This window comes from Acinonyx jubatus, chromosome B3 (genome assembly GCF_027475565.1).
Source record: "Acinonyx jubatus isolate Ajub_Pintada_27869175 chromosome B3, VMU_Ajub_asm_v1.0, whole genome shotgun sequence".
NCBI lineage: Eukaryota > Metazoa > Chordata > Mammalia > Carnivora > Felidae > Acinonyx > Acinonyx jubatus.
Window position 1 is genome coordinate 78,183,750 of NC_069386.1, and position 18,859 is coordinate 78,202,608.

At 36.7% G+C, this 18,859-nt stretch overlaps 1 protein-coding gene and 1 pseudogene across 2 annotated transcripts in view; both read right to left on the reverse strand.

Annotated features, from left to right (window-relative positions):
- Positions 1–18,859, reverse strand: part of PRKD1 (protein kinase D1) — a 327,764-nt gene that overhangs the window by 267,081 nt on the left and 41,824 nt on the right. The window lies entirely within an intron of this gene.
- LOC128316010 (60S ribosomal protein L9-like) overlaps positions 1–18,859 on the reverse strand; it is a 36,784-nt pseudogene continuing 17,925 nt past the window's right edge.

Consider the following 18,859-nt stretch of genomic DNA (forward strand, 5'->3'; position numbering starts at 1 on the left):
TATTTTAGACATTGTTCCCCTGAGATCACATACAGTTCTTTGCCAATTTCCCCCTGACATTCTATTAGGTTTTACGTATTTATGTTTTTCTACAAAATGCCAAGACATCAGCACAAACAACTTCACGTGATAAATTATCATCTCATTCGCTTTTCCAAAGACAATTTAAATATAAGTTTTCGAAGAAGGTTGCAAACATTGCTTTACAAGTAAATTCAATGTCGCTTATACTCCTTTTCTCCTACAATTAGAGGTACTTCCTCAAGGACAAGCTTTGAGAACTTCAGCTATAGTTTCAGTTAAATGTCATTGCATATTTTGCAGAGAGCAAAGCAAGATCACAATATGCACAAAAACGCTTTGTGCATATTCAATATGCAGTTGTGAATTAATTTGAGTAAATACCCTTTAACACAAAGGATATTTTAAATACTGGCTTTAAAAAGTGCTTGAACATAACACACAAGATGGCTGTTAGCCATTTTTTTATGAGTAGTGCACACAAGTAGAGGTGTACCCATCCCAGAAATGGGCAAGAAAACCCAACGTACAGAGAAAGAAAATGGAGATTCTATTCCTATTAAACTATTCCATTTTGTATTCTTACTTTTATACAATAGATTTTTATTTTATAATTTATAAGTTGTATTACTACAGTATCATTTACTTTCGCCGATGGTGTGGGTGTTCAAAAGAGTTTAAAGACTACACAAAATGGAAAATTCTTCATTCACAGATCAAATTCATGCAGTTATTTTAAATGTTATTAAGATCTATTCTCTAACAATTTGATCAAATGCAGCTGCCACATGTATTAGCATATATTTTCACTGCTTGGTAGTATATATGTAAAAGCTGCATGTATCCTGAATAAGCAGGTTGCTTTGTAAATCTTACACATTTCAGCTTTAAGTTTTAGCTCATGTTTTAATTTTAGTTTCAGCTTTAGTTTAGTTTAGTTTCGGTTTTAGTTCAATGAGGGGGAAAATCAGGACCAATGATGAATATGTGTATGTTAAGCCTTCACAGCTGTGAAGATTTTGCCCTGAGAGATACAATGCAATTATCTTAGGCAAACTTCTGAATTTTTCAAAGCCTCAGTTTTTACACCTATAAAATGGAGATAATGGCTCACAGATTGATAAAATTGGCAGGTGGAGTAAGAGGCAGGGAATCCACAAAAGCCCAGAAGGGAGGAAGTATTATCATTATTAAGGTCCAAAAACCATACCTAGAACAGAAAACAAGTATTTGCAATAACGTGGAGACAATGGAATCCTGACATGCTGCTGGTGAGGGATGTAAAACTTGTAGCCACTATGAAAAAGTTTGGTGGATCCTCAGAACGGTTAACATAGAATCACCACATGACTCAGCAATTCCACTCCTAGGTATATACCCAAAAGAATGGGAAACAGGTACTCAAAGGGATACTTTTACACCCATGTTCATAGCAGTATTATTCACAATAGCCCAAAGGCAGAAACAACCCACGTGTCTGCAGATGAATCTGTAAACAAACTGTAGCATACACATATAACGGGATCCTAGTCAACCATAAAAAAGAGTAAAGTTTTGACATATACTACAACACAGATGAGCCTTTTTATAAAGTTTATTTTTTATTTATTTTGAGAGAGAGCAGAGGAGGGGCTGAAAGAGGACAGAGAGAATCCAAAGCAGGCTTGTGCTGTCAGTGCAGAGCCTGATGCGGGGCTCCAGCTCACAACCGTGAGATCACATGAGCCGAAATCAAGAGTTGGATGCTTAACTAACTGAGCCACCCAGGCGCCCCTCACAGATGAGCCTTTAAAACATTAGGTTAAGTGAAACGAACCAGACCCAAATACTGGATAATTCCACTTATTTGAAATATCTAGAATGGGCAAGTTAAGAGACACAGAAAGAGATTAGAAGTTACCAGGGGTTAAAGGGAGGAAGGAATGGAAAGTTACTGTCTAACCGGTAAAGAGTTTCTGTTCGGGAAACTGAAAAAGTTCTGGAATTAGACGGTGGTGTTGATAGCACAACATCACGAATCTACTTAATGCCACTGAACTGTATACATAAAATGAATACAGTGATAAATTTATGTTCTGTATATTTTATCACAATAAAAATTTTTAATAAATAAAGATGAAATTATATTATCATATCCTCTCTAGTATAATTCTTTCTACTCTATTGTCTCCTCCTCCTTACAGTAAAAATTCTTGAAATGGTTGTCTTGGCTCCTAGCCTCCACTTCTCATGTAACTCAGCAACCTGTTTCAACCTGCCGTGAGCCCCACGGCACTCCTAAAATGCCTTCCACCAAGCACACCACCCAGACCTTGCTGCCAAAGCCTTCCCTGATAGGCTCCATTCCCAAAACACCCTGCTCCCTTGGTTTCTTAAAAGGACACTCTGCGCTTTCCTCCTCCCTCTCCGACCCACCCCTGCTCAATTTTGCTTTGTTCGCTGTTTTGTTTTTGTTAGTTTGCCCAGGTTTGGTTGTGAGCTGTTCATCCTCTGTTAATTCTTCATTTTCCCCCACTCAGGTCCTTATTTTTGACTTCTTTTGGTCCCATTTCATGGACCCTCACTAGGCTTATCCATCCCCTTCTAAGTGAAGGGGATCCATCCCCATCTTCAGTGAAGATGGTTGTGTTTTCCCAAGCCCTCTCCTTCCTTTTCTGTCCTTACCATGGGGAGCTGCCCCAACACTCACTCAACAGTCCAACCCATAATGTCATCCTTTTCCTTCCCCCACAAACACAGATACACACAAACTCATGCTCAATAATCTTAAATCTTAAGTCTTAAAAAAAAAAAGCCCAAATCAGCACAGTTTTTATTGCATCTTTAAAATATCACATGGGCACCTGGGTGGCTCAGTTGGTTAAGCATCAGACTTTGGCTCAGGTCATGACTTCACAGTTTGTGAGTTCGAGCCCCACCTCGGGCTCTGTGCTGACAACTCAGAGCCTGGAGCCTGCTTCAGATTCTGTGTCTCCCTCTCTCTGCCCCTCCCCTGCTCACACTCTGTCTTTGTCTCTCTCTCTCAAAAAATAAATAAATAAATATTTTAAAAAGTATCACAAGTAAGTCTGAAAACTCCTGCAACATCTTGCTGGTTTTGTAGCTGGACAATTTAGATCTTATTCATCAGCCTGCTGAACTGTTCCTTTTTCAGAAACATAGATATCATCCCAAATTTTTTCTGATATCCTTGTTTTTAACTGCTGTGGCTTGCTGAATCAAAGCAGCTGAGTTTGATGTAAGTTCAATGTCATTTAGTTCAAAGATAAACTCACCTTTCTGGGCTTGAGATACTGAACAAGCAACACCTGGCCTCATCTGAAGCCCACAGAAGTATTTTTCACCCAGGAAATTTCTGAGTTCAACAAGAGAACCATTCTCCTAAGTAACAACGATGATGGGGAAGTGAGCATACATCCACCTCATCATGTAACGGAAGCTCTGGACCATGTTCTGTATGTGACCCCAGACAATGCAAAGAGCAGCCAATTCTTTTCTATTCTCCCACTATTTGTCAACTCAGAGACTCTTCTTTTTCTTTCCAAGCAGAATGAGCTCCACATTGATGCAATCAAAGTTCCTTCGCAGGGTTCCTCTGGGGCCGTTCACAATAAAAGTTCATCCCTTCAGAGCAATGTTGGTATTTTCTGGAATGTCCACAGTCTGATTTCTGAGAACGGTCTTCATTCTTGCAATAGATGTGGCACAGAGCAAGTCTAGCTTTTTAATAACTCTGGAATTCACTCACTTCTTTCTATCACTACAACCAATGTCAGTTATTGCCCCCACTATACTGCTACCTTATTGATGGTCCTGCCTCTTGTTCTATTTCAACCTCTTGTCTTCAGTGAATCCAGCATCAAATGTTAAAGTACACACCTTTCTATATAATCTCCTCTATAAAAATCTGGCATGGTTCTTTACCAGAATCATGCTACAAGGTGGCATAGATCTTCATAATAAAGCCTCTCCTTCCCTATGGCATCTCTTAACTCCGCCACCCCAAACTCAATGTTCCAAGCACAGTAAACTACTGTAAGTTACTAAGCCATGTTTTCTGAGCCCTACAGGCAGGCATCAAACCTGGACTTAGAACAGTGAAAGAGAAACCACGCACTCCAGGACAACAGACATACAGGACTACACTAGCAAAACTGAAACACAAAATCTTCTGCCCATAGGCCTCTGCATTTACTGTTCCCTCCATTTTCTGCTCCAACCATTTCACCTAATTAACTTACATTTCTCATTGAACAAAGCTACTGGTTCTTCCATAAACTGTTCCTTGAAGCCCCAAAACAGAAACCCTGAACTCTCAAAACTTCCTATCTTTTCCCATCACACTCTTAATTTACCCCTTTCATAATCTTTATGGTACTTTATTACAATTTTCTGTTTGTTACTCTCCCCCCCCCAACTCCACTCCAGTTGACTTCAGATTCCTTGAGGACAAGACTTAAATTATTCATCATCAAATAACTGAACCCAAATCATTCTCCAACACAATACTAAGCAGTAAATAAATATGTAAATAAATCAATGTTTCTGGATTATAAATTACTAGCCATTAAAAAAGCAAAGGAGCTCTGTTAAATACATATTTGAAAAAAGTGATTTCAATACTTTAGTTAGCTTTTAATTATTCCACAAATAACAATTTACAATGTCCAGTGTTTTCCACCAAAAGTAAATAAAACAATTTAGGGACAAGTGACCTGCCACTGAACCTTAACTAGGTTTTCTTATATACCTGCATTTGACCAGTAACATGTATTATATCATAACCTTTTCAGAGGCCTAAGACGAGTCCTATGTATATATTCTGTAGAAACAATTATAGCTAAAAATAAATAAGCTCCAGTCTAAAAATTATACTTTCTCTCCAGTTTCTCTCTTTTTTTATGGTGGTAAAATGCACATAATTTAAAATTTACTGTCTTAACCATTTTTAGCTGTACAGCTTAGAAGAGTTGAGTATATTCATTGGTGTGCAACCAACCTACAAACCTTTTTTACCCTGCAAAACTGAAACTCTGTACCCATTAAACACCTCTCTGTTTCTCCCTTTCCTCAGATCCTGGCAACCACCATTCTACTTTCTGTTCCTATGAATTTGACAACTTTAGATACCTCATATTAAATGGAATCAGATGGTATTTGTCTTTTTGTGACAGGCTTATTTAAATTTATCATAACGTCCTCATCATTCATCCATGTTGTAACATGTGCCATAATTTCCTTCCTTTTTTAAGGCTGAATAATATTTCATCTGATATATTATATTATATATGGTTTATCCATCTATCCCGTGATGGGACACTTGGGTTGCTTACACCTCTGAACATGGTCACCCATTATTTCTAATAACAGAAAATAAATAAATGATATCACAAGCATTAAAAATAAAGAAGTAACAGTTAACAGAAAAAAGAAATATTTTTCTGTGTGTATATTTATTGCTTTTTTCTATAGATATTATTTTTAGATGAAATTTTCTTTGTGACTCACACTTTCACTAACAGACATATGTTTAACACAATCCAAACAACATGTCTGTTCTAAAAATGAATATTCATTCATTTTAATGACAAAGTAGCTCTTTCTGGCGACATTTAGAAGGAACTTACTTTGGTAAAAAACTTGATTCTGATTTCTGGGCATATTTGACTGACATATCATAAAATACTTTATTTCATGCATGAGTATATAAATGACTACTAGCCCTTCAAGGTTACATCTGAGATTTGCCACCTAAATGTGCATAGTCCAGAGACCCTCAAGACTGGGAACAAACATAAGCAAAAATGAATAAACTGAGAACACAATTCACAATTATGAAACTTCTGCAATCTGTCTTTACTCACTGCTCTCAGATGCATCATTGTCAGTATCTGACCCCGTTAGGTGGCTGATAAGAGGATTTTGAAGGCCAGCAGATTTTATTTTTAACCTCTCCATATGGTTGACCTTCTAGTTTCAATGAGAGCATCATCTGCAGAGATGCTCATCAAATGGCAACTTCTACCCTAAAATGTTTTGGGTAATTTTGTCAACTCAAAAATGATGCTCAGTTAAAGAACAATATGTACAGTGCGATGTTTTTGCTTAAAAGTTTGTACATAAACATGTTTTAAAAGATATGCAGGGGTACAGATAAAAATGTCACGAATAATTTACTGACATTAGGATTAAAAAATTTTTTCAAAATGTGTGCCATGTTCTGCCTGTACCATACATATATGAATAAAATTTATTAAAAAAAATTTTTTTAACGTTTATTTATTTTTGAGACAGAGAGAGACAGAGCATGGACGGGGGAGGGGCAGAAAGAGAGGGAGACACAGAATCCGAAGCAGGCTCCAGGCTCTGAGCCATCAGCCTAGAGCCTGACGCGGGGCTCAAAGGACCGTGAGATCGTGACCTGAGTTGAAGTCGGACGCTTAAGCGACTGAGCCACCCAGGCGCCCCAAATAAAATTTAAAAGTAACTTTCGCTGTTAAGATTTTCAATGAGCTAACTCCTTTTTTAATGTGAAACATGCATGACAAGTAATATTCCAAATGTAAAACTGGACTGAAACACAGAGAAGTAATAAGACTTTATAAAAACATACATGTATACACCATTGTATCAATATTTCAAGCCTAACATTAGCAATGCCAATGATAACTTAAAAAACACATTACTTATTTCAAAATTGAAATAGACACAAATTATTTTGTTTGAATTTATAGTCTGAAATGTTATACACTCATGAGACTTAAAGATGAAGATAACAAAGATGATTTTCCATACGTGAAAATTCTCCATATAAGAATAATAACCATCATTCATCCATTTACTCAACAAATATTTAATAGGTGCTAAAATGTTCCAGAGACTGATTCAAAGGTATATCTAACCAAAAAAAAAAAAAAAAAAAAGAAAAAAAAAGTCAATCTCAACACATCAGGATTCAATCAGGTGACAAAGACAGATGCTAGCTTATTACTAAACAATGGGAGGAGTTCACTCAGAGTGGAAGAGAAGGAGGTTAGGGTTCAGAATGAAGCAAGCATAGAATTCTTCCCTGAAAAGTCAAAAATGGCACTCCACAAAGCAGATGAATAAATTAAGCCTGAAGAAAGAGTAAAAATCCACCTGGAGTTGAGCCGAGTTTGCGTAAGTCAAGTGACAAATGTCTGGGCAGTGGGAACAAGGAGGGCAAAGGCAAAGAGATGAGAAAATTGCCATAAATGTTTTTCTTAGTAGGCTCTATTCCTCAGTCCTGAGAAAATAAAACGTATAGTTTCATTTATCTCTGAGACGAACTGTAGGTGGGCACTATTATTCAAAAAGGGCAAAGCAGTGTAATTCTGTTAACATTTATGATCTCCTCCTCATCCAGAGGACCCCGTATGTTTTGGACTAAGCTGGCTCTTCCTTCGTATTCCCTTATAAATTACCATTTACTCAGGACTTAAGAACACCACCATATACCAATATAGCACAAACAGGGGGCTTTGGATATTTATTAAAGGCAGTTTGTAGACATAGTAACAACTAAAAACTGCCTCATTTCCTGACAAAACTAGAATAAGAACAGCACTTAGCAGAGTTAAGGGGGAATTCCCCATTCCCTAAGGATTTAAATCAAAATACATTTTTTTTTCTGATACAATGGTTGGAACGAGTTTACAGAATACCTGAGCTATGAGAAAATACTCTCCTAGGTCCACACAAAGCCTCTTTAGGCAACAGCCCAGTGTGGTTGGCAGGAACTTGAGCAAAGAATGAGGCAGCGGAGAGGAAGACACTTGCTCCCCACTCTGACACATTCCTGAGCAAGGAGAGCACACAGTAAGTTCCAGCCGCTGGCATACACTGCTATTCATTAATATTCTAGAAATCAATGGAATTTTAGGGTGTACCTGGTACGTTCAACCGTTCAACTTACTTCTGTGCCTTAGCATTCTTGCAATGTTTAGCAGTAGCTGCCAAAATTAAAAAGGCATGAAACTAAAACATAAAGGATTTCTATTATGTCTAAATGTAGATACATCCAGACCCAGGTAAAACATGAAAAGACTTCAGATAAAAGTCGATTATAACCACTTCTCACTCTCTCTTGTTCTCTCTCTCCCAACCAAAAGGAACAAAATCATAGTTCCAGTAAACCGATGGCAATGTCTTTTACGATAGAAGAATCTCAGGAAGAACCTGTCAGTGTGTTCAAATGAACAATTTTATTTTCAAAAATCATATTTGAGAGAGAGTTCCTGGAAGCATACTGAACTATGCAATGATAAAACTTACTCTGTGCCTAGCACCATCTGCTGACATCCTTCCAGCCAATTCTCTTAATATAATAAACCATACAAGCCAAGAAATGTAATGCAGTCAGCAGAATGTGACCACACCCACTGTACATGTATATTCAATGAGATAGTCTTTAACAGATTCTATAGCTATTTTGCAACAGAACAAAAGATGGACTGAACAACTACATTTGTTAGTCTTCCTCTGTCGGCTACATTTATCACAGTATTAATCATCCTGATTTGTACGTGATGGTAAAGAAAAAACATGAATTGTAGTTGTTCTCCCTCCTCTGATGGTAGGTGCTGTCATTTTAACTGGAATGATTGACATTCGACATCGAGCAGTTTTCTGGAAAGGAACTTGTGCACCTCTCAATGGCACATCTGGTAGCTGCAGATGGTGAGGATTAGCATAATTTTCCCAGCAAAGATGCGCCAAAAGCATAACGCAAATTAAGACTTATGCCTGATGTCAATTGTTTGTTTCTTGCCAATGTTAATATAAAATCTTCTAGAGATGATTTTAATGCTTACTCTCAAGTCAAACTCCAGGAAAGGAAAAAAAAGAAAACAAAAAAAAACACAAAAAACAAAAAAGCAACCCTGACTGCCCTGGGGATAGACATGAATTAACTTTTCTCACAGCCTAATGCCACTATGGCTCTCCTGTCCTCTTGCACAAAGATGGTCAAGACCCCACTAGGGGTGCAACTAGTACACGACTGTGGAGTCAACAAAATGCATGCGCTCAACAGTGCATGAAGATTTGATCTGTATGATAGCTGTATGTGTATATGTTTAATGCGTCCATTTTTCTGAGGCAGTAGGAGTAATATTTCTTTCAAATAAGCATTAAATAAGCAAGCTGTTCTGTGAAGAGAATACATGAAAAAACTCAGTACTTAATCCATACAAGGAATAGCACTAAGCTCCTTGAAAAATACAGGAGTATATAAGGTACAGAGCTTTTTTTTCAAAGACTGCACAAAGAAGAAAAGCATAAGTTATTAATATACAATGTAATACGTCATAAGTGATACGAGTCTCATTGAGGACTTGAGGCAAGGCACCTGGATGGCTTGGTCAGTTAAGCATCCAACTTCAGCTCAGGTCATGATCTCACGGTGCGTGGGTCCAAGCCCTGCATCAGGCTCTGTACTGACAGCTCAGAGCCTGGAGCCTGCTTCAGATTCTGTGTCTCCTTCTCTCTCTGTCCCTCCCCCACTCACACTCTGCCTCTCTCTCTCTGTCTCTCTCTCTCTCTCAAAAATAAACATTAAAAAATTTTTAATAAAAAAAAGAATAGGACATGAGGCAATCTATAAATGCCATATGAGTCAAACAACATAATCATGCAGGAAGGCCTACAGAAAGATATATCAACTTTTACATGAAATAGGCTAGAAAGGCATCTCATGAAGGGATACTTGAGACCTGAAACACAGGTTATATTTTAGTAACCTATTAGCAATAAATATATTCAAGAGAAGAAAAAAAAATCAGACCTAACTGGTTTAATCCAAGGTTAACAGGACAATAAACCACTGCAGTATTTGAGGGAATCTGCAACAGCCAAAGTGACCAAAAGGGTTAACGTAAGTGAGTAATGAGCATGAAACTCCACACAGCAATGAAACAGGAAAAATGTGGAGGAGTGATTGAAAGACCACCACACAAACCAGAGATTCAGTTCCCAGGTAAGCCATAATTTATTATTATCACAAACCTAAGTTGTTCATAGTTCACTCAGCTCAAAAATTCCCAGAATTTATTGACACATACTCAACCTTGTTTCTAAAATGGTTAACAAAGAGTTTACCAAAAAAGCGTACAACATGCAAGATGAAATAAGCTAAAAATAACATAGTGAGTAAAGCCGGGCAGCGCTAGCCCTTTATTATTCCAGCAGTGATAGTGGCCTAAAGCTCTGAAACAGGCATCTTCTGTCCCCTGGATTGCTGCATTCCTAATGTGTTCAAACACACCATAAGATTTACATGTTTGGGTTCTTCTCAGATTAACATTACTAAAATTAGTGGCATTAGACCTCTAGTCCTTGCTACTATTTTCTTAAGCTTATTTTAATTTTAATGCAATTTAAAAGTATAACTACTGCTAGCCTCATAGGGTTGAAATTGTGATTTTAAAGGCAATTATGTTTAGGATATGAAATAGAAAGACTATTCCCAAACCAAAATTTTGATTAAGATTTGTAGTTGCAATGATCTCTACCTGTGTTTATTTAGGTAATATACTAACATCTATTAGGATTATGGATAAAAAAAATTCCATTTTCATGAAAAAAACTGTAAGAAACAACTAATATCATTACTTAATAGTGAAGCACTAGGAGTATTTTTCTAGAAATACTGTTGTTCACATTTTAAACTTTTTTTTCTGAAGTTCTGACCAACGCCATGGACATTACTTTTTAATGTTTATTTATTTATTTTGAAAGAGAGAGAAAAAAGGAGAGAGAGAGAGAGAGACCACACGAGCAGAGGAGAGGCATAGAGAGAGGGAGAGAGAGAATTGCAAGCAGGCTCCACACTGTCAGCACAGAGCCCCATGTGAGGCCACAACTCATGAATGGTGAGATCATGACATGAGCTGAAATCAAGAGTCAGATGCTTCACCAACTAAGCCCCTCAGGTGTCTGATTTTCAGGGACATTTTAAAAGGGAATAAATGAGGGGTGAATGAGTGGCTCGGTCGGTTGAGTAGATGATTCTTGATTTCAGCTCTGGTCATGATCAAGACCTGCGTTGGGCTCCATGCTGACTATACAGCCTGCTTGGAATACTCTACCCATCTCCCCCACTTGCTCTCTCTCTCTCTAAAAGAAAAAAAAATTAAATATATTAAAAGGGAATAAAAAAGTTATGCATTGAAAATGAAGTAACAGTATCATTTGCAGTGTAAGTGTACATCTAAATAGAGAAAGAAGCACCTGAAAAACTACTATATAAGTGGCTATTTTCTTCTTTGCAAAAAAAAAAAAAAAAAGAGAGAGAGAGAGATAAAAGAATACAATGCTTTCTATCTTCATTTTAAATCATTCTTTTCACCATTAGCTAAGTGATCATAAAAAATTACTTCACCCCAATTTTATCATCTGTAAATACGGGCAAGTGTCTCATATATATTGTTATTCAAGGGAAAAAAAGTTTTGGGGAAAATAGACAAGAAGTCAATATATCCAAGTGCTTTTAGTTATTAATAAATTCAATTAAATCAAAGAAAGACTTTCAAAATGCAAAGAGGTAGTATTTAAAAGCTATAAACTGCCAAAGACAATCCCATCCTTTACAAATGCTTTTGAGCATTAAAAAAATAATGCAGTCAGGGATGCTATAAAATGAGTTCTTAGCCAACTAGTCTAAAAGTACCTCAGAGGTCCTTTCCTTAATCCAACAAGAATTTACAGAGCATATATGTATGTGTGTGTGCATGCACACATGGGCACATGCATATCCTAGGCTACAAAAATACAGAAGGAAACAGAAAAGTGTCCTTGTGGAACATGGAGTCCAACAGAGGAGCAGTAGTTAGAGAAACACACAAATGTGAAATTACACTGTGGTAAGATAATAATATCTTAAGTACTACTAAAGAAAAAAAGAAGGACAAATTCAAAGGTCTATGCTACTCTAGCATAAAATAAAAACTTCTTGCGTTGGAGCTAAAATAATATAGTCATACCCCCCAAATTATGAGAGGCACAGAAGTACACCCTAGGCTGCAACCTGAGAATATTGGTGATAATAGCTGGCAATACTCCAGTCATTGGAGAATTCTGATCTGAAGAAGCTCACAGATATACTTCAACCCTGTCCATTCTCCTTGACTCCAAAAGAGAAACTTTTGGGCAAATGTTAGCCCTGAGGAACATAGGAAATCACTTAAATTAAAAATATTTCCTTGGCAATTCTCTAACAAGGCTCTCATATGATTTGTGTCATTTTCTTTATGCATATTAACTTCTTAAATGATTTAAGTAGTAGTATTGATACTACTACAGTAGTCTTTTAATACTTTTTCCAATATTTTATCAAATACAGTTCTCGCTAGACACCATTTTGCTCTAAGATAAAGCCAAGAACTGCTAGTTTCTGACATGCTCAGGTTATTTCAAATGTTTCATTTTTTTCTCACTGTTGAAAATTTTTATTAATTCTCCCAAACTGTGATAAGTAAAAGAATAAATCTCTGGATGGCATCTTTTAAAAGTGAAACCCCACCAAAGAAAAATCTCTCTAAATTCAATTCTTGTTCATACTTCACTAATTGAACAAGAGAGCTAAGCCCCCTAATTCTCAGTTCTTCATTTATAAAGCAAATATACTGGAAGGAATAACAAATGCGGCCCAGTACCAGACATATTAAATGCTATCCTAAAATAAATATATACCTTGTTTCTGTGTTGTGTGTAGGTGGGGGTAGATGATTGATAGATGCATAAATAGATGAATAGATACATAGATGGGCAGATAGATGATAGAGAGATAGAAACAGACAGACAGACAGGCAGGATGGTACATAGATGAAAAGACACATAGATAGATGACAGATATGCAGATATAGAGAAACAGACAGAAAGATAATAGATGGATAGATAGATGGATGGATGGATAGACAGACAGGTGAGAAAACTCCTGACAACATAAAGAATGAAGGTGAGTTAGGCAATAACCTTAGAAAATTCAGATACTCTTAAAGGACTATCACAGGACTAAAAGCAATCATTTGACCTGCCTTTTTTCAGTAAAATGGCTAAAGAAAAAATATCCCAAGTATCTTCAAAGTAATGAAATCATATAATGCAATAACTCTTCCAAGAGAAGACATTGCCTAACTAGCATACGAATAGATGAAAAAGAAAACATGGAAACATTATACAAAAAAAGCCTGATTGCTGTTTGACAGTGCAAACTCTGATAAAGAAAGATATGTAACTTTTTGATAAAACTAATCCACTGTTGTGAAAGTAGATGCTTCATATGCTTTCAGATGACTGAAAATTATATCTACCACCATGGTCACAGTTTCTTCTGGTAAGTTTTATCTGCATTTTGTATAAAATATACCTGGTATTAAATAGCAACAAAGAATCTCTACCAAAAACATTAACCAAATATTTAACAAATGCCTGCTTTATCCAGGCACTGTTCTAGACACTCGAGACTTATGAAGGAAGAAATGCATCAACACACAACATCTCTTATCACCGGATGGATGCTAGCAGGATGCCCAAAAGACAACTATGTAATAAGCTACAAAGCTACAAAGATAAATGAATGAGCAGAAAAAAAATTATTTAAAGGAACATAAATATCATTGGTGTGGGAGACCTAAAGACTTCTCAGAGACTCAAGGTATGACAACAGCAGCCTACTTAGAGCAACAATCAGAAATAGAGTGGCATTTTATATATAAAGCAGAGCCACCATGGATGGCAAAACCCTCTGTCCAATGCAGTAGTGCAAACCAAAAACCACAAGTGAAATATTTAGTTAGATACCAGTTTTCCTCCTCTCTCTCTCTCTCTCTCTCTCTCTCTCTCTCTCTCTCTCTCTCCTGGACACATGCATAGGCTATTTACTACTATAGTCCATAATCAAAAGTCATGATGGGCCACCTGGATGGCTCAGTTGGTTGAGCATTCAGCTCCTGAATTCAGCTCAGGTCATGATGTCATATTTCATGGGATCGCGTCCTATGTCTGTCTGTCTGTCTGTCTGTCTCTCCCTCTCTCTCTCTCTCTCTCAGAATAAACAAACTTTAAAAAAAAGTCATGATGCCTCTCCTTTCTCCATCTTCATATACACAAATAAATCACTCCTCTTGAAGATCTACTCCAGTGCTTACTTCTTCTGTAAAGATCCCTCTAACTGAATAGAATCTTGCCCTCTTTTGTCTCTCCAAGGCACGATCTCTCACAATCTGCTTTGACTACTGAATGGTATATTTTTAGTTTTTATGATCTCCTTTTCAGATAAAAAAAATACCTCTATTTTAACCCTTACAAAAAATATACATTGGCTGAAAAATATCTAGAGAGATATTCATGGAATTAAATTCCATAAACAGAGTTTACATGTAGGTAGCTATTTATAGATACATATATCAACATACCAAAATAATCTAAATTTATTTTTGATAAAAACTTCTAAAGGATTTCTCTATTCATCTCTTAAAATTCCTAAAAAAAAAATTGTCAAAATTTTTAAGGCCCACTGATGGTGACAAATAAGTCACTTAATTAATTGTCTTGATATTAATCATAAGGACTTCAATTTGGCATAAGTTAAGAATTACTTCATTTCACCAAACTTCCTGTCCTCTTCATATATGGGGGATCACACACTTCTTACAGGTCACACTTCTCCAGGCATTTTTTCTATACACAGCTCTTCAGCACCTTACTTTCTTTCATTTCAACATATAACCTTTAATAATCTTTCTTTCATTTAAAAACACACCAATGGATTGACTGTAATACTTGATAAGTGCACAGGAGATACTAAATAATTGGTAATTGAATTTTCTCTTTTCAGTTAAAGGACTCAAATTCCCCAAACACCTCAGCCAAACTATTAAGGAAGTTTCTCTTTGTGTCAAGGACAAACTTCTTTGCCTTTTTCTACTAAGTGTAGAATCATTTCTGGCCATCAATACAAAAAAAAAAAAAAAAAAGAGGAGTATTAGGCATTCTCTCTTTCAAGAGTTTGTTTTTCAGTTTCCATGCTGACAGAACTCATAATACAAGTCTTACACAAATTACCCTCCTTTGCAGTGCCAAGAATGACTTAATGCAAAAAGGTCTATTCCATATATGCCTTGACCTCCTATCATACTAATTCATGGAAAAGGTAGAGTCTCAAGGCTGAATCTTCTCAGGTGTGCACTCGCTTTCGTGTGCTGAACAATGGTACTTTAGAAGGGAATTCATTAGACTGAGATCATATCAAATGTTATACAGTGCCCAGCTGGCATTCTAAAATGGATTATTATTAGAATTGATAATAATAAATATGAATGGCCATTCATTGGAAGGAAAGTCACTAAAATGCTAGGTGGCTTCATTCATTGCTTACAAATAAGAATCTGTCAACATTTCCATCAAATACATCTATTTCTAGAATGTTACAGCCACAAAAGTTATTTTGGAATAGAAGCACCATTAAAAATGTCCATAAAAGACTATTTCTTCATAAAGTTAAAAATAAATTCCATTCAGCTCTATGAATCTGAAATACTTAGAATACCATGTGTATTTCAATAACATGTTTATTTGCTTCTGAAATGGCTAATGATAAAATATATATTCAAACTTTTTAAAATGAATCAATGAGATAAAACTAAGCTATATGCTGAGAGATTAGTACATTCCATTTTCTAGTAGAAATAGTAGAAAATAAAGTTTCATAACAGAAAAATGTAAAAGATCAGATTTTAATACATTTAACAGACTAATTTTATTACTGGCAAAACCAAATATTCCTGTTTCAACTTATACTTTATTGAGGGTGTTAATGACCAAACTTATTCTGCTTTAAACTAACTGGAATTTCTTTCTTTTTAAAATAACTATTTTTTTGTTTTAGTTTTGTTTTTCACATCTTATTAATGTCATTCTTTTTGTCTTTGCCCATGTATTTGGTACCAAAGCTTTCCCTCTCTCTCTCTCTCTCTCTCTCTCATTTTTATTTGTTAAATATAACTTTGTTCTCAAAGTTACAAAAAAAGTCAATAATTTCAGTTACAAAAGTATATTATGTTCATATGTTATAATAAACATATGAAATGAAAAATTATACACTCTTTCAACTTCAAAACTGAAGGATGAGAAGTGCCTTGTTGACATAATTTTCTTTAGCATGTGGCTCTTAGGCTCTTACACAGTACTGCTGGGTTCATGAAGATCAGTTTTGGCACAGGAAAGAATACACAGACACCTGGGTTCTAATTCTAGTTTGAGTTCTCATCATAATTCTGAATTTTAGTTCTGCTTCTAGGTCTCATTATATACTATAACACATTAAAATTTCCTTGATAATCCCTGAAAACAACCCATGAAGCTATCTTCACTCTCAGAACCCATTTTCTGGGCAGTTAGTGAGTTAATGAGTACTCTGTGTGTCCAATCTCCGAGACAGAGATTTAAAAGATAAACAAAAACTTGCTTATATTTGACCTCACAAAGCCTGGAATCTAGCAGAGAAGAGAAACATTATGCAAATAGATACATGAATATTCATATAAAGTCATGCCACCTGCTACAAAGGAAACATTTAGTGAAAAATGGGAGTGTATAACCAAGAAAGGATTGTCTGAGGAAGCAACATTAAAGCTGAGACACTCAGGATGGGCAAGGGTGAGACAAGAGAAGAGGAAGGGAGGGAGAGGAAAAGTGGTCCAGTCAGAAGCAATGAGAAATACTAACTCAGGGAGATAGGAGGAGCTCGGGGTCTTTAAGGAAGTGAAAGGTAACTGTCAAAGTCAGAGATAGGGAAAGGGGCAAGCTGAGTCTCCTGGGTAGATCTGTCAGACCCTGCAGGGCCTTTACAGATTTTTGTCCATGCCATACATTGCAGACTTCACCCTACACTCAAGAAGAAGCATATCATCTTCAACGGGAAGCTAGAAGCCAAAGGATTTATGGTGATGTGGTCTGTACCTCCTGGGATACACAGCAGGACAGAGTAAGGCAAACAACGAACCGAGACCTGTGGAAAATAATCTACAGAAGTCACCGAAGAAGCGGTCTACACAGGGGTGTGATTTGATGACACCTGAATTTGTAAAAAATTCTGTTTGCTAAGTAGAGAATGCAAGAAGATACTTGTACTACAAGCAAAACTGATGACATCTGAGACCATGGGGTTAACAGTGGAGATGGAGAGAAGTAATCAGATTTCAGATATTACTCAAAAACACAACGGACAAGACTTGGTGATTATAAAACGGGGGACAGAGAATGAGTGGTACTGAGAAACATGTCTCAATTTCTAAAATAAGCAAGGGTAATACTGAACGACCCCTGGGTCATATGCTACATGTACTGTCAGAGGAGGCACACAAGCAATCTTTCTTGAGCTTGGAACTTGATTTCTCCAAAAGAGTTTTAGTAAAAGTAATCTGAAACTAAGAGGTACCATTTAATCTCTATACATCTAACATTAAAAAGTATACATTCAAATAATAGTATATATTTGAATTCTAAGCCCTTAAGAAAAAATATGAGAAGTGGCTACCCTCTGGCTCAACACCATGTTTGTAAGAATAAAGACACCTTTGTTTCTATGTGCTTCCTGGATGATGCTTCCCACCCAGACCGCTCACTCACCCAAGCCACCATCACCTCTCACCTGAATTCCTGTAAAAGGTCCTGAACAGGCTCTCTCTTCCCATTCTTACTCCCACAGTTTAGTCTCCATATCACCAGCCAGAGGTGATCCTTTCAAAACTTAAATCAGGTCACATAACTTCCCTCCAAACCTGCAATGGTTTTTGTCTCCTTCAGGGGGAAAGCCAGAGTCTTTAAAGAGCCCACGAGCTGTTGCGATCTGACTGTACCTAGCCCCCCTCATCTTACTCAGTCCACTCCAGCCTAAGTGGTCTCAATGCTTTCCCTCAAACACCACAGGATTTTTGCCTTGGCTGTCATCTCAGCCTGGTACATTCTTCTCCCACATGTCCACATGGAGACTCTCCCATCTAACTTCCGTCTTTACTCACATGTCACCTTCTCAAGGAGGCCCACCCTGACCCCCTATTAAACACTGCAATCTGCCCACCCACCACCCTACTCTGCTCCACCTGGGAGTACTGCCAGGTCTCCTTATCCACATCTTTTACTTTTACCCACAGAACCCATCATGTTTTATATATACTATTTATTGTTTATGTTTCATTGTTTATCTCTACCCACTAGAATGTAAGCTCGAAGGAAGTAGGGATTTTGTCTGTTTTGTGCACTAATAGATCATGTGCTTAGAATAATGCCTAGTATACAGTATGTGCTCAATATATATTGGAGAACAAATGAATGAAGAAAGGACTGAATCATGTCTCAGACCCTGTAAAGTAATAGGGGAACAATTATCTCTATTTCATAGACGACGAAACAGAAACTGTAAGAATTTACATAATTTTCCTATAGTTAATACAATAAGCCAGAGCTTAAATCCAGATTTCTTGACTCTTAAGTTCAGTTAACTGATTTATCATTAATGCTTCCCAGTCACCAGATTTTTAAATATTTTTTATCTGAGCATAATTGACACACAATATTACATTCGTTTCAGGTGTACAACATAGTGGTTCAACATCTCTATATGTTCAACCGTGCTCGCCGTTAAGCGTAGTACCATCTATCTCCATACAACACTATTACAAGATCACTGACTATATTTTCTCTGCTGTGTCTTTTATTCCCAATATTTATTCATTCCATAACTATAAGCCTGTATCTCCCACTCCCCTTCTCCCATTTTGCCCACCCCTTAACTCTCTTCTCTCTGGCAACCACCAGT